Raw genomic sequence first — 12512 nt, forward strand, 5'->3', positions numbered from 1 at the left:
GATAATTCCTCTGATTACATAACTATTATAATTTCCCGCCAAAGGTAATTATCCCTTATTAGTCTTCATTTAACCCTTACCATCACTGTTACTTAACGATCAGCTAATAAAGTCTCATTACTTTTAATCTTGATCCTGTCAAAGTGTGACTACTGTCATTTTATCACAGTGTATTATGGTGTTTTTGCTAAAATATTATATAGTATTTAAACATTGATGTCACTATTTTTTACATTTCATTGGGGCATGGGTTTTTGTTTTGCTTGCACACTGGATTTGTGGAACAAAAAATTGCAAACAAAATGTATTTCCTTACCCGATGAAAATAATAAATAGTGATATCAATTCTTAAAATTAATTTTCTGTACTACTTGTTAAAATACAATACGTTGAAACGAATGATTCCATTGATTTTACAAGGAATTATTTTTTCCAAATCCAATACGCAAAGTCAATGTTTCTATTGTGACGTCATGATACGTCGGGATTTCGCGCCATCTCGATTTTCTTTGTTCATAGTGATATGATAAAAAAGAGTAGGCCAATCAGAAAGCCAGATTTAGTAGGAAAACAAAGAAACATAATTATTATATAATAGATATTAATTTAATTATGATATTTGTACGTTGTGTTTTTCTTGCTTTGTTTGAAATCGTTGCCAACGCAGAATAAAGGTAAGTCATTAAATTATTATACTATAATAGATATTCACTTATGCATTTAACCATTGTACCTCTCACCGAGTCTTTGTAATAATCTTCTTTGAATTTGGGGTAAGGATTTGAATTAATGCCGATAATAGTTTACTCTTACGAAGTAACGTCAAATACGACAAATTCTCCAGTGTAGTGGACATACTAAAGTGGTGGGTGATTAGATGAAAGAGCAAGTATCTTTTCGCCGTTTTCTGAACCTGTTTTGGATTTATCGGGTTAGAAACAATACAGAGACGAAGACAATCCTTTCTGACAAAAGAAAATGAAAAAAAAAGATCCGCACTAAGAGATATTTGCATGGATCTCAAAGCTAACAGAAGACGCGGAGCCTTCTAGAGATCAAGTTTGTTTCTGGTTTTTTTCGCCCTTTCAGACGTCTTGGTACATAACGTTACCTTTTGTATATAGCCTTTGTAAAATCGATAAAAGTGAGTGATTTTGTACTCCCGATATTGTTACTAGTATGTTAATTGATTTGTAGAATTATCAAATATCTGACGGTTCATACGATGACACTATCCGTCTTAACACATCGATTACACCGATTATACCAGTACCCACTGCCCTGGTTGTGTGACCATAACAAACGCCACGGGGAGCTGCTGACGAGGCCATTATAATGACAGACGACCATTACACAACAGTCTTCTGAGCCAGACTATCGTCAAGTGTAGACGTCCTGGAAGCTTCGTCAATGGTACACGTAACACAGTTGATAAAGGTTTTACCAAGTGTCGTCATAATCAATTTTTCTGTCCTATCAGTGCAAGTGCAACATCTGTTTTAAATCCAAAAAAAATCGAAATGACTTGATTTGTTTGTTTGTTAGTTTGATTTATTAACGTCCTATTAACAGCTATGGTCATGTAAGGACGACCTCCCATTTATGAAGATAGGGTCAGTCGGCCCATAAATCATGTGCAACTCTCCCGATAAAAATGCTATAATTAATAGGATTTACAAGTAATAATCATCTGCTTTTAATATGAAAACAATTACGTGCCCTCAACGGTCCATCACATATTGAAACTACTACACTATTGACGTAAGCATTCTTATTAATTTATAAAGATCATCGCTTTGCTCTTAACTTTACATATAACAATATGATTAGACGTCCTTAGTACCCTATCTGATATCGGACATTTTACGCAAGTCTCCTTAATCATTTTGTTTACGACATCCAGCGTTAACGGTGTGTTTTATAACATTTTATTATTTATTCACGGATCATTACGTTTCTGTGTAAGTGGTATGGTTTGACGATTTCTGATTGTATCTCCAATCCCACATATATGCTCTGTATAATTTTACCGGTACAATTTCTCACTCCAGTATATATTCGGTGCAAACGTTTTCCTTAGGGGTTCATGAATAAAAGATATTAAGAGGCAACTTAAGGAGTATTTCACAAATATTTAGTCTAAGAATGCTATCCGATAACATTGATAAAGATGCAAATGTCGACTCTATATTACTTGAGTTCGACAATGCATCGAAAATATTAGCGTGCATGTTATCTATGTACGACTTTCAGTAGTGTTAAGTAATTTTCATGGGCTATTGTGTTTCAGACAGAATCGTTTATAGGATTAGGAATTCACTTTGTGTAAGCTTGCTCACCAACGATATTTTAAAGAAATAATAGTACGACATTAACAGACTATATATATGTGTGTATTCCGTTATGACCGAATAACGCTTCTGCTGTTCGGTGTTGCTAGAAGTATGCGTCATTGAGATAGCCCTATATAATGGACAGGAATTTCACTGAGATCATTAAGCGAAATAATACCTCATAAACCAAAACAGATCATCAACTTGAAAAGAGCCGAAATTCAAACTAAACATTGGCAAAAAAATATTACAGAAATTATTCTTCGTATACAAACTGAAATAATACCTTATTCATTGATTTAAAGAACGAACTAAGACTATATGGAGTCTCTTATAATCATTATGAACAGAACAAGCTGTCCTAGAAACAATGTCATTCATTGATAATTGAAATCAGGTATCAATAACAAAGTAATATAATAATATTTTAATAACGAAAGGTTTAATGATAAACATCTTGGTCATTCCCATGACAATAAAGGGAGGAGCGAAAATTACCATACCTTACAACCTCAGTAAAGTGATTAATTATAGAAAAATACCATCCTAAATGTACATATGTATGCCCTCTAATACATTACCAACACAAGATTACACAACAGTCTTCTGAGCCAGACTATCGTCAAGTGTAGACGTCCTGGAAGCTTCGTCAATGGTACACGTAACACAGTTGATAAAGGTTTTACCAAGTGTCGTCATAATCAATTTTTCTGTCCTATCAGTGCAAGTGCAACATCTGTTTTAAATCCAAAAAAAATCGAAATGACTTGATTTGTTTGTTTGTTAGTTTGATTTATTAACGTCCTATTAACAGCTATGGTCATGTAAGGACGACCTCCCATTTATGAAGATAGGGTCAGTCGGCCCATAAATCATGTGCAACTCTCCCGATAAAAATGCTATAATTAATAGGATTTACAAGTAATAATCATCTGCTTTTAATATGAAAACAATTACGTGCCCTCAACGGTCCATCACATATTGAAACTACTACACTATTGACGTAAGCATTCTTATTAATTTATAAAGATCATCGCTTTGCTCTTAACTTTACATATATCAATATGATTAGACGTCCTTAGTACCCTATCTGATATCGGACATTTTACGCAAGTCTCCTTAATCATTTTGTTTACGACATCCAGCGTTAACGGTGTGTTTTATAACATTTTATTATTTATTCACGGATCATTACGTTTCTGTGTAAGTGGTATGGTTTGACGATTTCTGATTGTATCTCCAATCCCACATATATGCTCTGTATAATTTTACCGGTACAATTTCTCACTCCAGTATATATTCGGTGCAAACGTTTTCCTTAGGGGTTCATGAATAAAAGATATTAAGAGGCAACTTAAGGAGTATTTCACAAATATTTAGTCTAAGAATGCTATCCGATAACATTGATAAAGATGCAAATGTCGACTCTATATTACTTGAGTTCGACAATGCATCGAAAATATTAGCGTGCATGTTATCTATGTACGACTTTCAGTAGTGTTGAGTAATTTTCATGGGCTATTGTGTTTCAGACAGAATCGTCTATAGGATTAGGAATTCACTTTGTGTAAGCTTGCTCACCAACGATATTTTAAAGAAATAATAGTACGACATTAACAGACTATATATATGTGTGTATTCCGTTATGACCGAATAACGCTTCTGCTGTTCGGTGTTGCTAGAAGTATGCGTCATTGAGATAGCCCTATATAATGGACAGGAATTTCACTGAGATCATTAAGCGAAATAATACCTCATAAACCAAAACAGATCATCAACTTGAAAAGAGCCGAAATTCAAACTAAACATTGGCAAAATAATATTACAGAAATTATTCTTCGTATACAAACTGAAATAATACCTTATTCATTGATTTAAAGAACGAACTAAGACTATATGGAGTCTCTTATAATCATTATGAACAGAACAAGCTGTCCTAGAAACAATGTCATTCATTGATAATTGAAATCAGTTATCAATAACAAAGTAATATAATAATATTTTAATAACGAAAGGTTTAATGATAAACATCATGGTCATTCCCATGACAATAAAGGGAGGAGCGAAAATTACCATACCTTACAACCTCAGTAAAGTGATTAATTATAGAAAAATACCATCCTAAATGTATGTATGCCCTCTAATACATTACCAACAGAGGTTTATGAATCGACTCTCCTTTCATCAAGTTAGTTTTGGATGAGTGTGTTCCTATGGAACCTAGGTACAACTGTACACGCTATATATATTATGTGACTCTTAGCCTGGTGGGACTTTGAGACACACATAATCGGTACACGGAATGACGTCTTATCACCCTATTGTCATATTTTTGGACTAGGATGGATACCATTCATAATTTCACTCCGTGAGAAAAACGAGGTGTCAATCATATATAAACTATATTGTGTAGTGTAGGTGTTGTTTTGTAAGTGTCAAGAACTATCCTAAACTAGACATGTGTCGAATCGAAAACACTACAACATGCATGTGGTTTCCAAAGAACCGCTGGAAATTGTATATAACGCTCCCCGGAAAGTGTCCAGAAAATTGTCTAAGACCGCACATGCTTTTCCGGTATAACAGTTGGTGCTAGATACTATTTTGATACACATGTGAATCGTCTTAAACACCCCGTTAATTGTTCAACTGGGCTAGCCTATGTTTTACACAAACTGAAACAGCCAACTCATGTTGTTAAAGGTGATCCGGGTAAAAAACAAATGTTTCTTTCGAGATGATTTTAACTTTGATGTCTTCGTTGTTTCCTTTTGTGATTATGTACATCCTTATTACATATGGTGATGTAAGATTATCATTAGAGCAATTGTGCACATTCATACAAGTGCAAAGCCAAGCATTTAAAACGGAGCAACAAAAATCCAAGAATATAATCTTTTTAAAGAATATTATAGCACAATCAAAATACAAACTTGATCTTAGCGACTACTTATCAAACGTTTTTCTTCGTTTTAACACAAACGTAATCTTCCATGTCTAAATTTCTGACGCTTTAGTGTACATATTAATGTACAACGTTAAGAGCTATACCACTATACATCTTACATAATTTGAAAAAACTATGAGTTTCATCGATAATGTATTCATCTCTAAATTATCCAAACGGACAAATGATGTGTATGCAAGTGAATAAGGTACACATTTAGTAATAATTTGGTACGAATGACGTTTAAAAGGGAAAAAAACTTTGTGAAAAATGTACGACGTCCATGCTATTCTTGTGTGAAATATAATTAACATAAGATTTTAACGAAAGTTGTTTTTCTACACGTGTAACCAATTACAGCAAGACTGATTAAAATTAATTAAACATTTTCAAACAGATTTCAGTTATGACATTCAAAATAATTTTTAAAGCATACAAAAACTTGATTGAAAGATGTTTGTGCATGAAAATGGGGCACAGAACAGGAACAGTAACCTGGCTGCTAATTAATGACTTGCTTAAACACATAATATGGAGAACATTCAAATCTACTTAACATATAAAATTAGCTAAACATCCATGACAGTGCCATTGGCGTTAAAAGTTAAATACAATAAATATGTTATCAAACTACAAAAAGCATACTCAGATTATCCTAACCATAGGTTTCCTTTTTTTACAGTTTCCGTAATACAAACAATGTATTTACCAGAAAAATATAGTTAACCTTTGGGGAGCCCCAGCGAGACTGTAACAGTGCTAACGACATGTTTTGGAGGCATTACGTAACAAAAATGTTACACGATTCCACTGTGTACAACAATGCTTTGTTCACAAGTTGAATGAATACCCAGAAACACTTCACAAAAAGCAAAGACGTAGTTCCACAACCAAATTGCGCTTCTGATGATGTTAAAGTGTTTCTCTTTCTGTGTTCTCGCTGTCTCGAGTGCAATAAGTACAACCAGGTCACACGCCCTACCGTGCTATACAGTGCAAACATGGAGGTCTGTTACTGTGTTTGGTAGGGCCTGTAGGTAAACATCTTTAATATTTCACACACGTCAATCAACTATGAAAGATGATTTCTTCAAAAAATACATTTTTTTTTCAAAAAGACGACTGATCATCCTTCGACGATCTAGATCATTTCCGATCATTTCCAGTTCAGTATTTTCCGGAGTGGTTACATCACTTCCGGTTGTAACTTTCGATTATTGATAGATATCGTCTTTTTGTATCTTTTGGAGCTGTAGACATAGTCTACCGTTTCTCTGTGATGCGGTATGCCACACACAATATCGTAACATCTTTACATCCATTAATTTATCAGTAGGAAAACCCTATTCGACACAAGAGGGTGCAGTAAAGGCGAATGACACTTCCTTCTGACTATACATGTATCTAACTGTCTTTGAAAAGGTTTTTCTTTAACTGCACTCCTTAATAACACATGGTCCATATCCAAGCCCCAAATGCTTAATTTATTATCAAAATAATTATTGGGTATTTAACTTGTATTAGCATATTTTGATATCCTTTGTTAGGACATTATCACACAAACCGTGATTCTCTATCATTTGTCGATGTGTACGATGTTTGCATTGTTACCTCCAGATACAAATTACCTGGTAGCATATAGGTTTGATATCCTTTCCTTAAAAATCAATAAATTTCATTGGGATCATCGTGCTTAAGTTAAGAGATTTCAGGGATAGCGATACAAAGTATTACAAAGTCTGAAGAGATGAACTTAAACAGCTAGTATATGGACGTGTAGACGGTGAACATGTATATATATTGCACAGACTAAAACGAAGTAATTTCTTGGTGACAATATTTAGTGAAATGAATTGCTATTTTATTTCATTTCGCCATTTGACAGTGAGAATCCCTGATGACCTATCGAGACGAGAAATTATAATAAAAAGATTAAACTGTATAACACACTCCACCCACGAACCGCTCTGCTCGCTCACGTTTTATGCGATGTGACGAACACAATCGATAATTTGCCATATTTTTTACGTATGTCTAAGACGGTCTCATAGCAACTACAGTCGTCAGGTGTCGCGGGTGTCCTTCGATGGTCTTATATTCTTAAAGGTATTTATGATATAATATTATTTCAGTGTCTTTCATATCTGTACTAAAGTTATGATCCATTGTTGCGAATTTTATTCGTGAGCTCGAATTTTATGATAGCTTTCGACAAGAAATAAATGTATACAATGTAAAAGCAAACGAAATCTAACTAAAACTTTTCTCAAGAAGGTGTATTTAAAGATGCTCCACCGATGACAGATTATTTCTTTTTCTCTATCATAAAACAGGAGTAGACGATTTAGTAATTTTATTAGTTACAAATGCTACTTACTTTACACCATTACCCCATTGAAAAGTTTTTGCTTCTAATTTTACGTCAAGATAAAAATATTGAAAATAATCAATTGCATCCCGAAAAAAATCGGTGGCACTATGTCTTATACGTAATGAAGTACTGATTGCGCGTGCACCAAATGCAAAATGAATTATTTTATAATATTTTTGTGTTAATTAGGCAAATATATGCACGATTAAAAACCCATTATTGTTCAAATGACGAGTACCGTTTATGCTCTGTTGGAGGGGGAGCATCTTTAATTTAAAGACTGAGGTTGATTTCAAATGAGATTCAATAAACGAGTCTGATTTTTTTTTATTTCTCCGGCATTCCGATGTTCTCCTAGCATGTCCATATATGACCTTGGCTTTGTTAATATAACGTAAAACTAAACTAACATACATACTGCCGTACAGTTGATCTTTGCAATCTGTCTGAAAAACACTTCGTCTGCGCTTTGCCTCTTTTTTATAACGTTTGATTGCTAGATATCAATTGTATATTCTGTTGCAATAAGAAAGTCCCTTTATTGTGAAAAGTGCATTTGTATGCGTTGTATGTAACAGTATATGATAGATTTAAACCTTATCTGTTGTAATGAGATTTCCTGCTGTAATCTGAGACCAGCAGACGACATTTTGAGGCCGGAGAAAAAGTGTGTTACATTTTGAGGTGTTGTATCTGCGACAAATTCTAATTAAAAATTTATTGTTGTGATCTAATATTTAAGTTTACTATGTAAAATGTATGGCAACTTTACTCCAAATAGGGAACTTCTATGGGTAATTTTCTGGACTGGATTCAAAGATAATTTTCAATTTCTATCACTCAGTATGTTCTAGTTACCCTGACAGGAGGATCCTTGCTTGCATTGCTTACATGTCATTGTTAGACAGGCAATGTGATGCACGGGGAAAAAGGCATTTTTCATCATTTTTTGCTCGAGAAATTTGATACATTTGCCAATACTGTAATTATTTTTACTCTCTGCAATTGCTTATCACTTCATTTATAATAAATATAAACTAACCATATGCTCATTACATTCAATATTTAACTAAAACACAAGAAATAGATTATAACGAAGAAAAACAAAGATACCACAACTTTAACTGGCACAAAAAGGTAGCAAAACAGAGAAATGACCATTGGTGAAGACATCAGTCAAAACCAGAGTCGATAACAAAATGAATGAATCATAGTGAGAACTTTAAGAGTTTTACTACCTTCATGACAAATCTTTTACTGGGACGAGCTATAGTCAGAAATCGATGTAAAGTTTACATAGAGTTAAGATAATAAAAAATGTTTTGTAAGTATATATGATAGGGAATGTATACCCAAAATACAATACTTTGAACTCACCAAAATCAATCAAAATTAAAGATAGTTCATGTAATCCAATATCGAAAAAAGTATGAAGAAGATTTAATTGAGTAATGGATGTTAGAATATTGAAGAAATCGATGAATAAAACACTTTTAAATCTAAATAAGAGAAGCGGGATTAAAGGTTTATGTGACTTACTGAACTGCACTGACCGGTGCAGATTGTCTCACTCTAAATGACTGAATCATACAGTATGACTGATACTGTATCCGGGTTTACATTATCGTTGGACACAAACAGAAAGTCTGAATGAATCAAAGCGTCAGATGAAACAGACACGCTAGGCGCACTAGAGGCTATCGGGAATTAACGACCTGAACACAGGCCGAAAAAGCTACAACAATCTAGGTGACAAATTAAATATGGAAAACCAGGTCATCATCACCATGTGTCATTGATTACTCATAAAATAATACAACAAAAAACCAGCACAATGCCCAATCACACATTTATTTCTTTTTCCACCTTTTGTAGTAGACCCGTTAACCCTATGTAGGATGGTTCGAAATGAGAACACAACATGCTATATCAAATACAAATTACATTGATATTGTTCTAAAGGTCATATTAAATTACAGGCTTAGCATTGGCCCATTCTCCTTTTGCATTGTATTATTGAATCAGACAGAGAATCTCATCCTTAGGATTTTATGCATATTATTATAACCCTGTTCACTTAAAACTCTTTTGTGTCGCCCTTTTTATCTGTCCAAATTGCTATGTGTCCATTGTTGCTTGTGGCGTTAATGAATTTGAACCATTGACTTCTGTGGGATCGCAAATGAAATAGACTGCAAAATCAGTCAGTCTCTTGTATATTCAAACCAGGAAAATAGGCACAGTTTATTAGCCTCGTCGATCTTTACGGTGTTGATAAAGCATTCCATTCACAGGAGCAAACTCTAATAATAAAAATACGAAATGAAATAGATCCTATTTAAGTAGGTAAACGGAAGAAGAAATGAATGGCGTCAGCAAACACAACTTTGTTTTAAAATTCGCTCTAGTGGAACTCCTTCGGTAATAAACTGTTAAATGAACAGATAGAAATAAAAGGTAATCAAAAGTCAGTAGTTATATTGTTGTTTTAATCATAAGATCAAGACATGTCATGGTATTTTAAAAGTGTAAAAGTGCCATCCTTTTATGTCGTTTAGTTGAACACATCCTGGTATAACGAGATACCGACCCTCTTTAAAACTACGGCGCAATATCATACTACCATAACTGAGATAACGGCGACCTTGAGCGGTGGCCATAGATAACAGACTTAAAAATGTCGATAAAACTGAATTCGTTTATCGTTGTGATGTTGTCTTTACAACCTTGAACTATTGTAGAAAACATTTAATATGCATATGTGATGTTCGTTCATATTTTTTTTTATAAAATTAACATATCAATTATAAAAAATGTAACGTCACGAGCAGGGTTCGAACCTGCGCGGGAAGATCCCATTGGATTTCAAGTCCAACGCCTTAACCACTCGGCCATCGTGACTGATGAGTAATCAGATATCAAGGCAGCTGGCAATATGGATTTGTGTGGCTCATATACTCGATATAAATATGTGTTGTTAACTCAATGATCACTAATTTGGTGTAATTAGACAATGGAAGATAGTTCATTTCTTGATTCAGCTTTTCTGTTTAACGACTTCTTCTCAGAACCAAAAAGGCGCATAGACCTAATATTGGACCTGTATCATACTGGAATGAGATATATAAAGTTTGGTTATATGGATGACCATAACATTCATTCAAGGTCACAAGGTGAAATATTAAAATAACCTTTTTCTGAAAAGCTAATATACCGTATATTGGACGTTTAGCTTTCTAGGATGAGGGGCTATCATATTTGCTAAAATGGATGACCTTGACCCTAAATGAAGGTCAAAGGAGGCACAAAAGTTTAAACAATTCCTTCGCAAGACCTAAAAGGTGCAAAGAACTGATATTGTGCATGACACATGCTGCAATGTAGGGATTTAAAGATTACTTAATAATGACTAAATAATGGTGACTCTCATTTAATATCAAAGGGGTCAAATATGTTAATTCGTTAATCATTGTGATCAAATTTTAACTTCGAATATATGATTAAATATTTGCAGGCATCACCAAAACGTATTGTATGATAGGCGAACACGTTGTCTGGCAACTAAGATACGTGATTTACGCCACTGGTATACACGTTTTAATGCTGATCACTTTTTCACAAAAGCAGCAAATAAAATTAAAAATGACGTCACGAGCAGGGTTCGAACCTGCGCGGGAAGATCCCATTGGATTTCAAGTCCAACGCCTTAACCACTCGGCCATCGTGACAGATATTTCATAACATGCTATTATAACTACACTGTATACACCTAGACACGTGTATAATATTTGATAATCAAACAACCAGCTATTTAACATATAATGTATATCTCTCAATGTTATGTGTATTGCTAGGTTCTTTTATTGCTTGTTTCATTTCACTTAATTTTTATCCACTGTAATGTAACAAAACTCAAATTGAAATCAATAAGACGTATTCATATTTTATGCTATAAATTGGAAAAAGTATTAAAATAAGACCTTAAGGTACTGTAAAAAACAACATAGTAAATAGCAGAAATACTGCAATTTTGCTAATGACAAATCAAGGAAATAACACTTTTACCGCCAGGTAAATTATTATATATAAATTCTGATCCAATGTCCTCTAAAACACTAGTCTTTTCTGTACTTGAAGAACATAAATCTGGTGAATCATTAACAAATCAGCACAGTCTAACTACGTCTTCTACAGGTGAGAGAGGTGATGACATCATAACATACTATCAATCATACACAAATACACTTACCTGTAGCGATTTACATTGACGTTAAATTTACCTGAGGCTCGCGACTACCTCGCGCGCGTTTACCTGCCCTCTTATGTGTCTTGGCCACTGTGATGACCAATGATGCGTCATTGGACGTAGGTGGATGTAGTTTGTACGTTACATACCGAAAGAAGACATGGTCTAATAAGGTCAGTTGTCACATTGTGGCGATAGATTTTCTTCAAAATATGTATATGCAAGTTGTTATGATTATACCTAAAATATTATCCTAATCTTGGTTAGAATGAAAACCCCAAATACATGAAAATATCAAAAAATAAACCGCACACAAATCATGGTCTGGCTGATTGTGAAGAGGATACTGCGTGACTATTTAAAACACAACAAAAACTGAGATCGTTAAAAACAAATTAAATATTGACGGTATGTTTTCAAAGTACATTATAGAAAAAAGATACATGTAAAAAGTAGGAAGTAATTTGAACAGTTAAGAGCCTGACATAAATAATTGAAAATGTCAGTGTTATCATTCCCTACCGCGATAAGGCCTGGGGTATCGAGGATCCAGTATCTCGAAGTGTTGCTGTAGGGTTGAATGTCTTCCTGGTCAAAGTTAAATGTACTCATTTT

General features: G+C 34.0%; 2 non-coding genes across 2 annotated transcripts; both read right to left on the reverse strand.

The window, feature by feature from the left end:
• Positions 1-10470: 10470 nt before the first annotated feature.
• On the reverse strand, positions 10471-10552 carry Trnas-uga (transfer RNA serine (anticodon UGA)). The gene has a single exon. It is a non-coding gene; the product is annotated as a tRNA-Ser (tRNA).
• Positions 10553-11297: 745 nt separating this feature from the next.
• Positions 11298-11379, reverse strand: Trnas-uga (transfer RNA serine (anticodon UGA)). The gene has a single exon. It is a non-coding gene; the product is annotated as a tRNA-Ser (tRNA).
• Positions 11380-12512: the final 1133 nt, after the last annotated feature.

This window comes from Argopecten irradians, chromosome 14 (genome assembly GCF_041381155.1).
Source record: "Argopecten irradians isolate NY chromosome 14, Ai_NY, whole genome shotgun sequence".
In the NCBI taxonomy this organism is placed as follows: Eukaryota; Metazoa; Mollusca; class Bivalvia; order Pectinida; family Pectinidae; genus Argopecten; species Argopecten irradians.